This window comes from Crocodylus porosus, unplaced genomic scaffold (genome assembly GCF_001723895.1).
Source record: "Crocodylus porosus isolate Cpor-Errol unplaced genomic scaffold, CroPor_comp1, whole genome shotgun sequence".
NCBI lineage: Eukaryota > Metazoa > Chordata > Crocodylia > Crocodylidae > Crocodylus > Crocodylus porosus.
Window position 1 is genome coordinate 29,091,195 of NW_017728947.1, and position 12,722 is coordinate 29,103,916.

The window sequence follows — 12,722 nt, forward strand, 5'->3', positions numbered from 1 at the left end:
CTTGATGATCTGCTCAGGTCCCTTCCGACCCTACAAACTATGAAACTATACTGTACACACACACACACACACACACACACACAGAGTAAATGCTCTGTTATCTGGCATCCCCAGGGTAAGGGGATTGCCGGTTATGTAAGAACTCTGGTTACCTGAAATAACCCGGCACGGTTTTCAGATAACATGGAGCCGGGGGTGGAAGTGTAAGATGGGGGAGGGATGGAAGGGCTACAGCAGCTGCATGTGGAGTGGTGATAGCTGCAGGGTGCAGTGCAGAGCAATGGCAGCACAGTGGAGCAGCGCTCAGCACAGGGCAGTACATGCAGTGGCAGCAGCGTAGCAGAGCAATGGCAGTATGAGCCACCATGCGAGAGCTTTCTGTTGGCAGAGCGTGTGGGGGGATGGGGAGGGGCCAGTAGCCGCATGTGGAGCAGCAGCAGCACAGGGTGGTGGGTGCTTTTCCGCATGTGAGCTTTCCCCCACCCCCTCACCGCATCCAGCTGGCCGGCCAGAAATTCCAGTTAGTAATGTATTCCAGTTATTTAAATTCTGGATAGCGGAGATTAGAGAGAGAGAGAGAGAGAGAGAGAACGTACATAATTGTGGGTTTTTAAACAGAGAAAACCAGGATCCATGCAAATTACTACTGCAATTGTTGACAGTGTTGATATTTCAATGTACAATCACAAACAGAAAAAGGATTTTAAGGACGGTTAAAATAATTCTTAGTTGTATTTTTGTACTTTGATTTCCTTGATGTAACCCTCCTTACATTATTTTAGGTTCAGTTATGGTTATGGTATACTAACATAACTGTGTATTCCTTCCATGCATACCCCGATTAGTAAGCAACTTTAGAGGGGGCTACTTTTGCCTCTTGTCCTGTTTGTTTATGTTCCCCATGGACTTAGCTAGGTGGTAGCTCCCCTGGACTGGTTTACTAGTGACTGAGACTATTAATTGTTTTGGTTTCTCCTAATGTTTAATGGTTAAAGTTTACTCTAAGGTTGTGTGGTTATCCCTTTTTCCTCTGTAACAAAACCTGCTTCAGCTGAACATTGCTTGTGCCTGGGGAAGCTTATTCTCTTTAGAACATCCAGTTAAAATTTATTTCCCCAGGTTTCCACATGGGCACTCAAGCCAGATTTGGAAAGTAGGTGTTAAACCCCTAAATTTGAACCTGATACTTGTTATTGCTGTCCACAAAATGGCAGAAGGGTTACAGTTACATTTATGTAATGTAAAACACGTGTCCATAAAGAGTTTGCATTTTGACCGTTTAAAAAAAATTCTTGGACTGGCAACCCTGCCCTGGGTTCACAGTCTGCTAGCACTGCCAGAGCCAGTGCTAATGGTAATGAACATACACAGACACACACACCCCCCTATCCATTTCTAAAGAAGCTTAATCAGGATGTTACATGTCTTGTCACGTGCATGCCCATACTTCTTGGTTCAGGGAGTACTCACTAGTGAGGGAAGACTTTTTGAATGCTTTACTGGCTTCTATGTTGCTAAGTCTACTCAGATTCAATAATAAACAGTAGGGCTTCATGTTCAACAACACAACTTCCTAAATTATGATTATTCATTATAAATCATTTCTTACATGTTGCTTCAAACACTGTTTCTCAAGAATAAGATCTGTCTGTACTGAAATGCTCAGCGATTTTAATATGCAAACCTCCTACAGAGATGATGTCTCATTTTAATTATTGCTTCGGTTTAATGGGTTTTCATTAAATTAGAGGATGGAGCAATTACCAGGGTGAGCAGCTAATGTTTCAAAGGTAAGTTCCCATGACTATACAGAAAGGCAGTTCCAGAAGAGAGGGTGGAAACAAGCATATTCAAAGATAAAATTTCCTTTGGTGTGATTAAAAAAAAAATCCTGACAATTCCCTTTACCATGCTTAAGTAATCAGGTGTTGATGGCATTCTGATGACATTATGATATTTGTAAACCAGTTTCTGACTACACATTGCTAAATAAAATGGACCTAAAATCTGAAATTAAAAGAAAAAACTATTCTTTTAAGGGCAGCTTATTACATACCCATTTTTTAAATGCCAGAATTCAAAGACACCAGTATTTTGAGCTACTAAGAAATCAAAGAGAGACCACTCACCAAGCCAGTCTCTCCCTAACCAATAATTTAGTTGATTTAGTGGATTAATGTCTGACTCTTCACCTATGGGAAATTGCTCCAACTTGAGCACTGGCCAGAATGAGCAAAAGTCATATTAATTAAGTAGCTGTCAGAGAGTCTAAGAGGAAGGTTTTTTGGTTGCCTCGGCAATATTTCAAAACTGAACTACATAAATTTGGTGTACACAGAGCATCTTTTGTTCATATAAGGCTTGAAAATTAATACTAAATTGAGAGGGGTGGGGAGAATGCCCTACTTTTTCTGGCCCCCACCAGTTTTGAAGTCCTTGTACATCAAAGTTGAGTTACACATGTAGAGAATGTAGACTATGGAGAAGTCTGTATAGTGGTGGTAGGATTTGTATGGGTACACAGAGGCAAACCTCTAGAAACTCAAACTTCTTTTTTCTCCTATCAACCAGTAAAGCAATAACCCAACAATAAAAAATTTTTCCGCAGTAACTGGACATGTACATTCTGTCAGCTGGAGGACACAAACAATTTGTAATACCACAGCTGATATTCTTCTCAAATTTATTTGGCCAAAAATGACAAGAGAATTCACAAAGAAGTTGGGTATCATTCCAGATCAATCACAAGCAATTACCTAATGTCTTGTTTCTGTTATTTTCCTTGCATAGGTCTGATTTACTTACCACTTGTTACCAGACCCAGATACAGGCATGGGCAAACCAGACAGCTGCCCAGGGCCCAGATAGAAAGGGGGCCCTAAAATGGGTTTTTTTTTCCCCGTTGTCTGATTAATTATTATTATCATTATCTCTGGCAAAGGGGGACCCAATACTAAAAGTTTGCCTGGGGCTACTGGGAGTCTAGGTATGTCACTGTTTGTTACTTATGCCCCTTCTTTGTTTCAGAGACTTTAGGTGGTTATTGGGCTTGTTTTTTGAAGCAGGAGTTGTTAGCTCATTTCCTCAAAGGTATGAACAGCGAAGACTATTTAGGACAGATGCACCTGTTTGATACCCTCAATTAAATGCTTACTCCTTAGCTTGCAGAAACACTCCAGAAGTCACAGTACCACTAAAAGCATGTCGCCTTCCCTTAAATGTTGTGAGTTAATCAAATTACATGCCTTGTTAGCTAATTAGTCAGGAGTCGCTGATCATATGGTCTTTCCCACTGTTTATCTGCATTACACACAAGGTGCCACTGCATTATTTCTGAAAAAGCTAAATGTTGCAAGTATTGTTTTCTGACTTTGCGCATGACTGCTTAAAGCATTAAAGAAAGCAGACTGTTGCCAATACAATATCTTCAAAGAACTGTCAACAGAGCTGGTGGCGATGTATGCAACATTGGGAGGAGACAGTGATTAGTAAGGCTTGTTACGGATTTACTATCCTTTTTGCAGAAGAACTGTCCATTTTAGAGGTCTAATTTAGAATACGATAAACATTAATGTCACACTCAGTATGGAACTACTGAAAATTTTGCCCATTTTTCTTCTGGCTTTATGCCAAGGACAGCCTTGAAACATTTTTTTCATCTTTAAAGAACATTTTCAGATAGACTTGAAGTTATGGTCCTATAAAAATAAAATATTTTAGGAGATTTAAAAAATGATAAAACATATTGAATTTGAAAAAAAAAGTTTATTCTTCAGCCACATTTATTAGGAGGAACTTAGGACTCAGGGAAGATGAACCGAGATGCTCTACATTTAGTTTTGAGAAAGGTTCAGAATCAAAACCCAGATCCAGAACTCAATTTTACAAATGTTCTTTTATTTATAACGGGCAGAATCAAAAACTGAATTTTAGGATATTTGGGATGTCTGAAATCTAGAACCAAACTCTTACGCTGTAAACTCTTATGGTATGGATATAATATTAACAAAGTCAAGGACTTTCTGTGTCATTTAAAATTATACAACATTTGGAAATTATGACTTGGAAATTATCCGGCTGAACTATGGATGTTAAAGGTTGAAATGCTTAAATGTTTAAATGATAATGCTGGTAATGCATTGCTGGTTAACATTTAGCATGGGGCACAGTCCGGTGGGGAAGAGAAGTTGTGCGGTGCCTCCGGACAGGCAAGGTGGAAGCCAGGCAGGAGTGAAGAGGAGAGAAGGAGAGGGCAAGGGGGAGCTAGCACCCACAGCTAGTCTGCTCCCTTCTCCCAAGGTGCCAGCAGCTGCAACAAGCTAGGCAAACCCCTCACCTGCTGTTGCCACCTGTGGCTTCATGTGGGCTGTGTTGTCTGGAGGGACTTGCTGCTGCCTCCTCCCCCACCAAAGGCCCTGGGGAGCACCTCCAAGCAGCAGCTGTGGCCAAGTAAGACTGTGTGCAGCCCCTGGCTCCCCACACTGCTCCAGGCAGGAGGTTTCAGCCTGTCCCCCAAGGCAGGGCAGGGCAGGCGCTGGCCCAGGGCTCCACCCCTGAGTCAGGACCAGGTATGTGTTATCAATCAATAAAATGAAAGGAGGTTAAATGGATAATTTCTTAAATGGCATTTCCATCCCTAGACTGAACTGTCCTTGCTTACAAGGAAATAAAATAAGTATTGCTCTCTCTAATGATGTACGCATTATTAATAGGATGGCAAGTCCATAATTAATAGTAATATTAATGCTAATATGATTTTTTTTTTTTTTTACCCCTAATGTTCAATGTAAACATCACGAGATGAATTCTGGTTCCCGTCTTCATGCGAGCCAAGGATTTTCAAAGAAAACCCTGATGCTCAAAACCCACTGAAACTGAAACTAACTCAGACAGGCTCCTTGGGAAAATTCAAGGAGGACCACATTCAACAGGACATCATGAAATGCAAAAATTGTATGATCGATAGGAAGTTCAATTCTCCATTCTGTGAATAATAGGCTCCGTCTCATCGTTAACCTTGAAACAGGTGATCTGCAAATAGTGACTCATGTCTTCCTATAAAAGATGTATCACACTATTTAATGCTGCTTGACACTTTTGATTATATGGCTAAGTCTACACATGTGCTTTTAAGATCCAAAACCGTTAACAACACAAGCAGTACCACTGAAAATAATAGTAATATTCCTATGTTTAAAGTGAAACGTGTTCAAGTCCTTTGCTGGATTAAAAGTTTTTAAAAAGCATTTTGGTTCATAAAACACATTTACGGTTTTTCTTTGCTACATGCTATTTGCATATTCATTGTAGAATATACTGCATTAAAATAATTCTCCCCTATGGTTATGTTACATCAAAAAAACACATCTACATTATTCTTAAAGAAAATGTAATCCTAAATTGTTTTTATTTATTAACTGCATTATAATAGCATGGTGCATAGTATTTTTGCCAAAACCCTTTTCTGTTGATGTAGAATTTCTGCTGTCAGCCTTTTAAACAATTTCTTTTTTTTATTCAATATCCTGTGTGTCTTTCTTTCTTTATATACCCACACATTTATATATTCTTTTAGGAATGTATAAACTGTACCTTTGTACAATGTTCCACATAGAAACAAAAAGAATCATAAATACAGCCAACATACTTAGTCATTCTCTGCAAGTTTTTATATGAATTATTTGAGAGATTTAAGAATTTTCAAAAATGTCACAATAATAACTGTTTTATCTTTTTACACCATAATTATGATTTGGAGCATTGCTTTTCTTATTTCATCCAAGCACACCACAACTCATGAATAAAATATGACAAGTTTGATAGCATCCATTGCTGTGGGTTCATCCGTAACAGCAAACGTGCTCAGGGTACTAACAGCTCACTTTTGCTCCATAAGCCTTTGTTTCTGAAAATAGGCTTTTATTTAAATAGGAGTACCACATGTGTCCCCCTTTTTGCATTTCCTGCTTTCAACAATAACACCAGCAATAATGTTTACTACTTTTTTTTTTAATGACTACATTTAGAAACAATTAGGGCAGTATAAAACTAGTATAAAATGTGCTATCCCACCTGAAAGCTAGTGCTCACAAGACATCAAAAAACCATTAAAGCACTGTCACTATCAAAAAAAACAAGAGGCTAGCACACAGAAGAGCACGACTTCTAAATCCGCAGCAATGCTGAATAAAAATGTTCATTTCATACCAGCTTCATAATTAATTAAGAAAGTGACCCTTTAAGGACTCCCTCCCCCCTTCAACACCTATCCAAAGTCCGGCTTCCATGGCTACTCCTGAGCTCTCTTCCAAAGTAAAAGTTCCAGATAAACTGCAGTACATGAAGTTTGCAAATCAGCATTTACAAGTATTCCAGAAATGTCATGTTTTAAGGTTGTGATGCTTCATTTTCCAAGCAGTATAATGAACATCCACATAGATCTCCACAGAATAAGAAAAATCATGACAAAAAATATATATAAAATTCTCCTCTCGGAAACCTTGGCATGACTGGTTCTCCTCACCCACAAGTGTAGTCCACAAGTTGTTAAATACTTGTGATGAACCACAGGTGAAAGACAGATGTTGCTGCATTTAAATTGCAAAGGATGTTTTTCTTGCAACAGGACTGATAATTATTTGACATCTCATATGGAGTCCTCCATTCACTGCACACACAAAGTGTATTTGACTGCACAGGGAAGAGGGGTATTTGAAAAATGAAAGGTCAGGCCCCTGAAAAGCAAAAGAAGCAAGCTGAATAAATGTAAACCTCCAAGACTTGCCTACAGGAGGACTATGCACCTACTCACACTGAAGTCAATGGAAAAAAATCCTGTTCTCAATGGGAGGACTTCCCTGTACCTGCAGGGGGGATGGACTTGACAGACTACTAGATCAGCAAGCACTGTGATTCTGGGTTATTTCTTTTTTAATCTATATAGCTCAAAGGACCAGTGGGAGGCTCAACTGGAACTAAAGAAAAGATCTGGTACCACACAGGAAAAAAATAAATGTAATGATACATATTGTATTACTACATCATATTGAAGCTAGAAAGAAAAGTCTCCACTACAGTTTCAGTTGCTTCAGTATCCGGTGATGTGAACCTCCCTGGAATTATAGTACAAACGTTGACACTTAGGCAGTAGCTCATCCTGCATCCTTGCTATTTTAAATGATTAGCCGGTGGAAAGCTGGTGCCAAACACTCTTATATTTTTGTAATTTCTGAGACATTACATTTTGTCACACTGCCTTACCCATATGGCCTGCTCTATGACATTACACCGTAAACTGACACAACATGACATGATCATCTCACATCATTTGTATTGCAGAAATGAAAAATACACACACACACACACACACAGTCACTTTGGACGGCAAGATTAATTTGGATTTTGGCATATAAAAATCAGGTTGAGGCCTCACAAGTAGCATACAATTTGTATTCTGTGTAGGTAGTTCAAGACAGCAGGTTTTTCCAGTGCAGGAAATTACCCCATATCTGGCTACTCCATTTTGCTTAATGCTGTGCATCATATGCATCTTGTAAAAACACATAATGGCTCTTGGCTACTCTTACCCATGTGATAGTCATCATAAGGAGTACAACCCACTGTACTCAGCACTGGTGAGACTGCAGCTGGAGTACTGCGTCCAGTTCTGGGCACCGCACTTTAATAAGGATGTGGAAAAACTTGAGAGGGTCCAGAAAAGAGCCACCCATATGATCAAGGACTTGCAAGACAAGCCATACGAGGAAAGGCTGAGGGATTTGGGCCTCTTTAGCCTAAAGAAGAGAAGGTTGAGAGGGGACTTGATAGCAGCTTATGGCTATATCAGAGGAGTACAGCAGGAGCTCAGTGAACAACTGTTCACTAGGGAACTCCCAGAGAAGACCAGGACCAGTGGATACAAACTCTTGGAAGGCTACCTCAGGCATAATACCAAGAAAAACTCCTTCACAGTCAGGGTGTCCAGACTGTGGAATAAACTCCCTCCTGAGGTGGTACATTCACCTACCCTGGAGGCTTTCAAGAGGAGACTGGACAGTCATCTAGCTGGGGTCACCTAACCCCAGTTGTCTTCCTGCCTAGAGCTGGGGGGCTGGACCTGATGATCTGCAAGGTCCCTGCCAGCCCCTAACAATCTATGAATCGAATTTATGAATAAATGGACACTGTCGATTTATTTTATGCCAAAGATACAGCTATTGTTTAGAAGTGATTTAACAAAATGGGATATGAGGACAATGTTTTCATCAACTTCATTTTCATTCATTTTGATTAAAATGGGACTTAAATAGTAACAATCCTCTGCAACCTTTTGAGATTCAATACACCTCTATCGAGTTAATGCACAAGAACCATGAACTGAAATTGGCCACCTCATTCCATTGAACAAGGTAAGGTTCCTCACTCTTCAAACCTCTCGGATGGAGTAGTCTTTATTTACAAAGCAGTCCCACTTAAGACCTCTGATTCCATTCTCATTTGAACCAGTCAAGCAATGTCATGCACTTAACACCATATTAACATGCTTACAGTAGAACTAAGGCATAAAGGAGTATTATTTCACCCCTCTGTCAGACTGCCCAAGGCTTACGACCCCCTCGAATACCATTAGTCTTCTGTCTAAACTTAAGTAGGACTTGAATAGTATACAACATAAAGATTTTTTTTTAGCAAGAAGGGGAAAAGGTAAACAAGCAGCCTATATGGAAAGAAGAAAATTAAGTTTGAATAAAATAGCATTACATGATTAACAGTTAGTTAACTTATTTCCTTGCCTATAACAACCCTAAATATAATGTATACCTTGTTTTTGAAAGGTAGAATAAAGAAAACAAGATTTTTCAAGAGTTATAGTTGCATAGAGCAGGGACAGAGACTAATCTTCAGCTGACTCTAATTCCCTTGCATGCTTAACTAAGACTTAAACCCCAACTTCTGCTGAAAACTGGTCTCTCTGTATGGCTCCATGATTCTGAAAAGCACTGAAGTCTCCAAGGCTGTAATATAGGAAGAGAGAGACCAGGAACAGTTAGCAGACAGCAAAATTGCCATAAGCAAGGTTAGATTGATAAGTGGACATGAGAACCATGAAAAAAGGGGGACAATCATTAACATGTCTGGAGCTAAGAACAATGAGGCATTAAGTCAACTGCCTAAGTAGTAAGCAGCTGCACTGTGGAGCAGGACTCAAAGAAGGGTGCTTCTATCCCAGGCAGAAAAATCAGCTTCCTCACTTAATAAAGACACCCTAATTTTTATTTTATTTTTGGGGGGGGGAGGTATGTATTGTATGTGAAAAAATAGGGTACTATGGACCACATCCTGTTATCCTTACTCCAGATCAGTAGCACATTCCTTAACAAATAGTTTCTGGTGTAATAACTAAGGAAGAAGAGCTTAGTACAATTTAGCCATGTTCAGTTTTTATTTTTTATTCAGATTAAACCTTAAGACATTTTAAAACTCTTACTGTTACCTGGAGAGGTCTGAAGTCAGGTGGGAGGCAAGGTAGAGATGCACCCTACAGACTAACTGAATCAAAGATGTGCAAGTTTTCATGAGCAAGGGCTCACTCCATCAGATGTTATTACTGTTAACTAAGCTGAGTATTTTTTCCTTAAAGATCTGGGTGTTTATGCTGCCATTTGTTCAGTAAGGACAGAAGCACAACAGTCTTAACAGGAATATCAGGAGTATCCCATGAAGTATCAACTAGAGAGCAGATACCTGCTGTTGTCACTCTGGCTGTCTTCATTGGAGGACTGTATTTTAGAACCACAGAATTTATCCTTGTCAGAATCACAGGTTTGGAATAGACCTGAGAGTCACCTGGCCCATCAATGCAGAAATTCTATTATTAAACCATCCCTGACCAGATCTTTTCCTCTTAAAATCTTCTAGTGAAGGAGATTTCACAACTTCCCTGGGCAGTCTCTTCCAATGACTTACTGTTCTAACAGCAGGGCATTTTTTCCCAAGATCTAATCTAAATCTACTTAATGCAATTTAAAGTCATTGCTTTGTGTTCTGTCCTCTGCAGCAAGGCAAACAGATGTCAACAGGTTGTGAGAAATGTTCAGGACTTTTAGCATGCCATAGAAACAATGTAATGATTCTCTTTTCTTTCTACCCATACAATAGCATCAATGAAGAAACAAACTGCACAATTACTGTTTTCCAGGAAAGCAAAAATAACTGTCAAGGACAGAGGCAATGCAGGATCAGAATTCTCTCCTAATTACTATGCATGTCTTGCACAATCCAAAATAATTCAAGTAGCAGGAGGCAACATGCACATTTTCACCCGTCCTGCACACTGAAGCAGGGCAGAAACTGGTCACGTTACCATTGCTAAACTTGCTATTTTTGTTTTGTTTTTACTTTAATCTGAAATATGAAATCCTATGACCATTTCCAAACTTCTTTCACACCAGTTCCCAATTTCGAAGACCCACTGAAAAACCAATGTCACATAGCAACCTAAGGCACAGAGAAAATTAACTCATCCAAAGTGATATACTAAAATGGCTACTTCTTCCAAAACCCAATCTATCTCAAATATCTCTATATGGCACTGTACTGTACAGTGCAGGCACATCCTGAAGAGATTGAAAGTTCAACATCTTACAAAATAATAAATAACCTCTTTTCAAAAGGTCAGACAATGCCAGCCAAAGGCAGCCGCAACCCACAGCCTGAGCAGCTAGAGCAGCATTTGGCAATGTTTTTGGCTGGAGTGCCAAAAACACCCCAACCTCTCCACCCATGCCTCAGCTTCAAGTGCCAGAGCCAGAGGAGCTGTGAGGGGCTCAATCCACACTGCCAGCAGTGGCTGCACCCATGCTTCTGGGCAGACAACAGGGGACAGGCCAGGGTTCTGCTGTCCCAGCCCCTTCCTCACCATGTGCTGTGGGGCATGCATGTACCTACCACTGCCATGGAGCTGGTGCCAGGGCGCCAGAGACTGGCAAAGCTGTTGGCAGCCTCCCCACCACCTGCTGCAACTGTCCAGAGCCTAGGCCAGCTGTGGCCGGCAGCAAGGAGGCTGCAAACAGCTGTGCCAGGCTCCACAGCCCCAGTACCAACTCCATGGTGGCAGCTGCACACATGCCACTGGGCACACAGCCAGGAAGGGGTATGGGGCAGCACAATGCTGATCCCTCCACTGCTGTCCATCCCAAAATGCATGTGCAGCTACAACCACCATGAAGCCAGGTTGCACAGCACAGCAGTTTGCAGGCTCCCAGCTGCCTGCCACAGTCAGACCAGGCTCTGAGGCAGCAGCAGCTGCACGCATGCTTCTGAGCCAAAAGCAAGAATGGGGCCAGGCAGTGCTCAAATTACCGAGAAGCTCAGGGGAAGTTCAGGCCCCCGTAAGAGACAAGAGTCCCCTGTAAGATTTGAAAATCATAACCTGGAGGGCCTCCAATTTTATTAGGGCATCATGATGGGCAGCCCAATTATTTTTGCAGACCCTCCCCCACCCCCGCCAAGATTTAAAGTGTAATTTGAACCAGGGGGCCAGGGTTCCACTCCCTGCAGGTCCCTTCCCAGCCATGTGCTGAAGCCACGCGCACAGCTGGCACAGCCACAGAGTTGGTGCCGGGCCCCTGGAGCACACCACAGCACAACACATCTGTGTGTACCCTCCCAGCTACAGTCAGCCCAGGCTCTGGGCAGCTGCTGCCTACCACAGAGCCTAGGCTCTTTGCAGCCTCCCAGCCACCTTCTGTGAACAGCCTTGGCTCCATGGCTGGTAACAGCTGCCCAGAGCCCAGGCTGGCTGTGGCATTCTGAGGAAAATAGCCTTGCGTGCTATGATTTGGCATGCATGCCAGAGGTTGCCAATCCCTGAGACAGAGTAGGCAGTGGGATGTCCTTCAAAAGCTTGCATATCCTTTCTGTTTCTTGGGCTCCTACCCAGACAGTCTCCATTGTTCATCCCACAGCCTGCCTCTCAGTGCTGTAAAGCGTACATTTCCTTATTAGGCTTCAAGATGCTGCCTTGCCAATCCATGGTGCTTAACTACACTGGGGACAAATAAATCCAACCATGTTAGTATTCAGCCACAAGAACTAAGCAAACAATAAGGTACAGGCAGCATTCTCATTGGCCTACCATAAGGAGATGGGGATCCATCTTAACCTACAGAGGCTCTTTTTTCAGATGGACCCAAAGTTTTCTGAAGAGCAGCTGAGCTCAGTTCTCACATAACCTACCATAATTCAAACACTGAACAGGCCCAATTCTGTTTACTGGCTAATACTATGCATTGGCGGGGGGGGGGGGTGTTCCAACATGGCATCGTTCATTGGACACTGCCATGGTTAAGTATTAAATGGTTAAGGCTACTCTTCTCCAGAGCTTTGTTGAGTAATTGTCTCGAGAGACTTTTAAATTTGTTCCACTGCAAGATAATGTATCTTATTTATCTCCTCCTAGCAGTTTCTAAACTGAATCTGTATCACTTTACTCACCTGAAGTAGGCTGAAGCTGTATACTTTCAAAGATTTTGCTAGATGACTTCATCACCATATAGACATAATCAATATGTGCGCATATATATAATATATACATGTGCACATATATCTTTGTGTGTGTGTATACACATATACTTTATATTTTATATATAAATATATATAATATATATACACACACACACACACATACACACACATTTATTGTGTGTGTATAGATATATAAA

At 41.2% G+C, this 12,722-nt stretch overlaps 1 protein-coding gene and 1 long non-coding RNA gene across 3 annotated transcripts in view; both read right to left on the reverse strand.

Annotated features, from left to right (window-relative positions):
* The window catches only part of NELL1 (neural EGFL like 1), a 502,747-nt gene that overhangs the window by 469,536 nt on the left and 20,489 nt on the right, over positions 1–12,722 (reverse strand). The gene's annotated exons all lie outside the window — the stretch shown is intronic.
* The window catches only part of LOC109321340, a 20,335-nt gene continuing 10,284 nt past the window's right edge, over positions 2,672–12,722 (reverse strand). The window contains exon 2 of the long non-coding RNA XR_002104037.1: positions 2,672–3,698. This is a non-coding gene — a long non-coding RNA (uncharacterized LOC109321340). The remainder of the gene's footprint in view (positions 3,699–12,722) is intronic.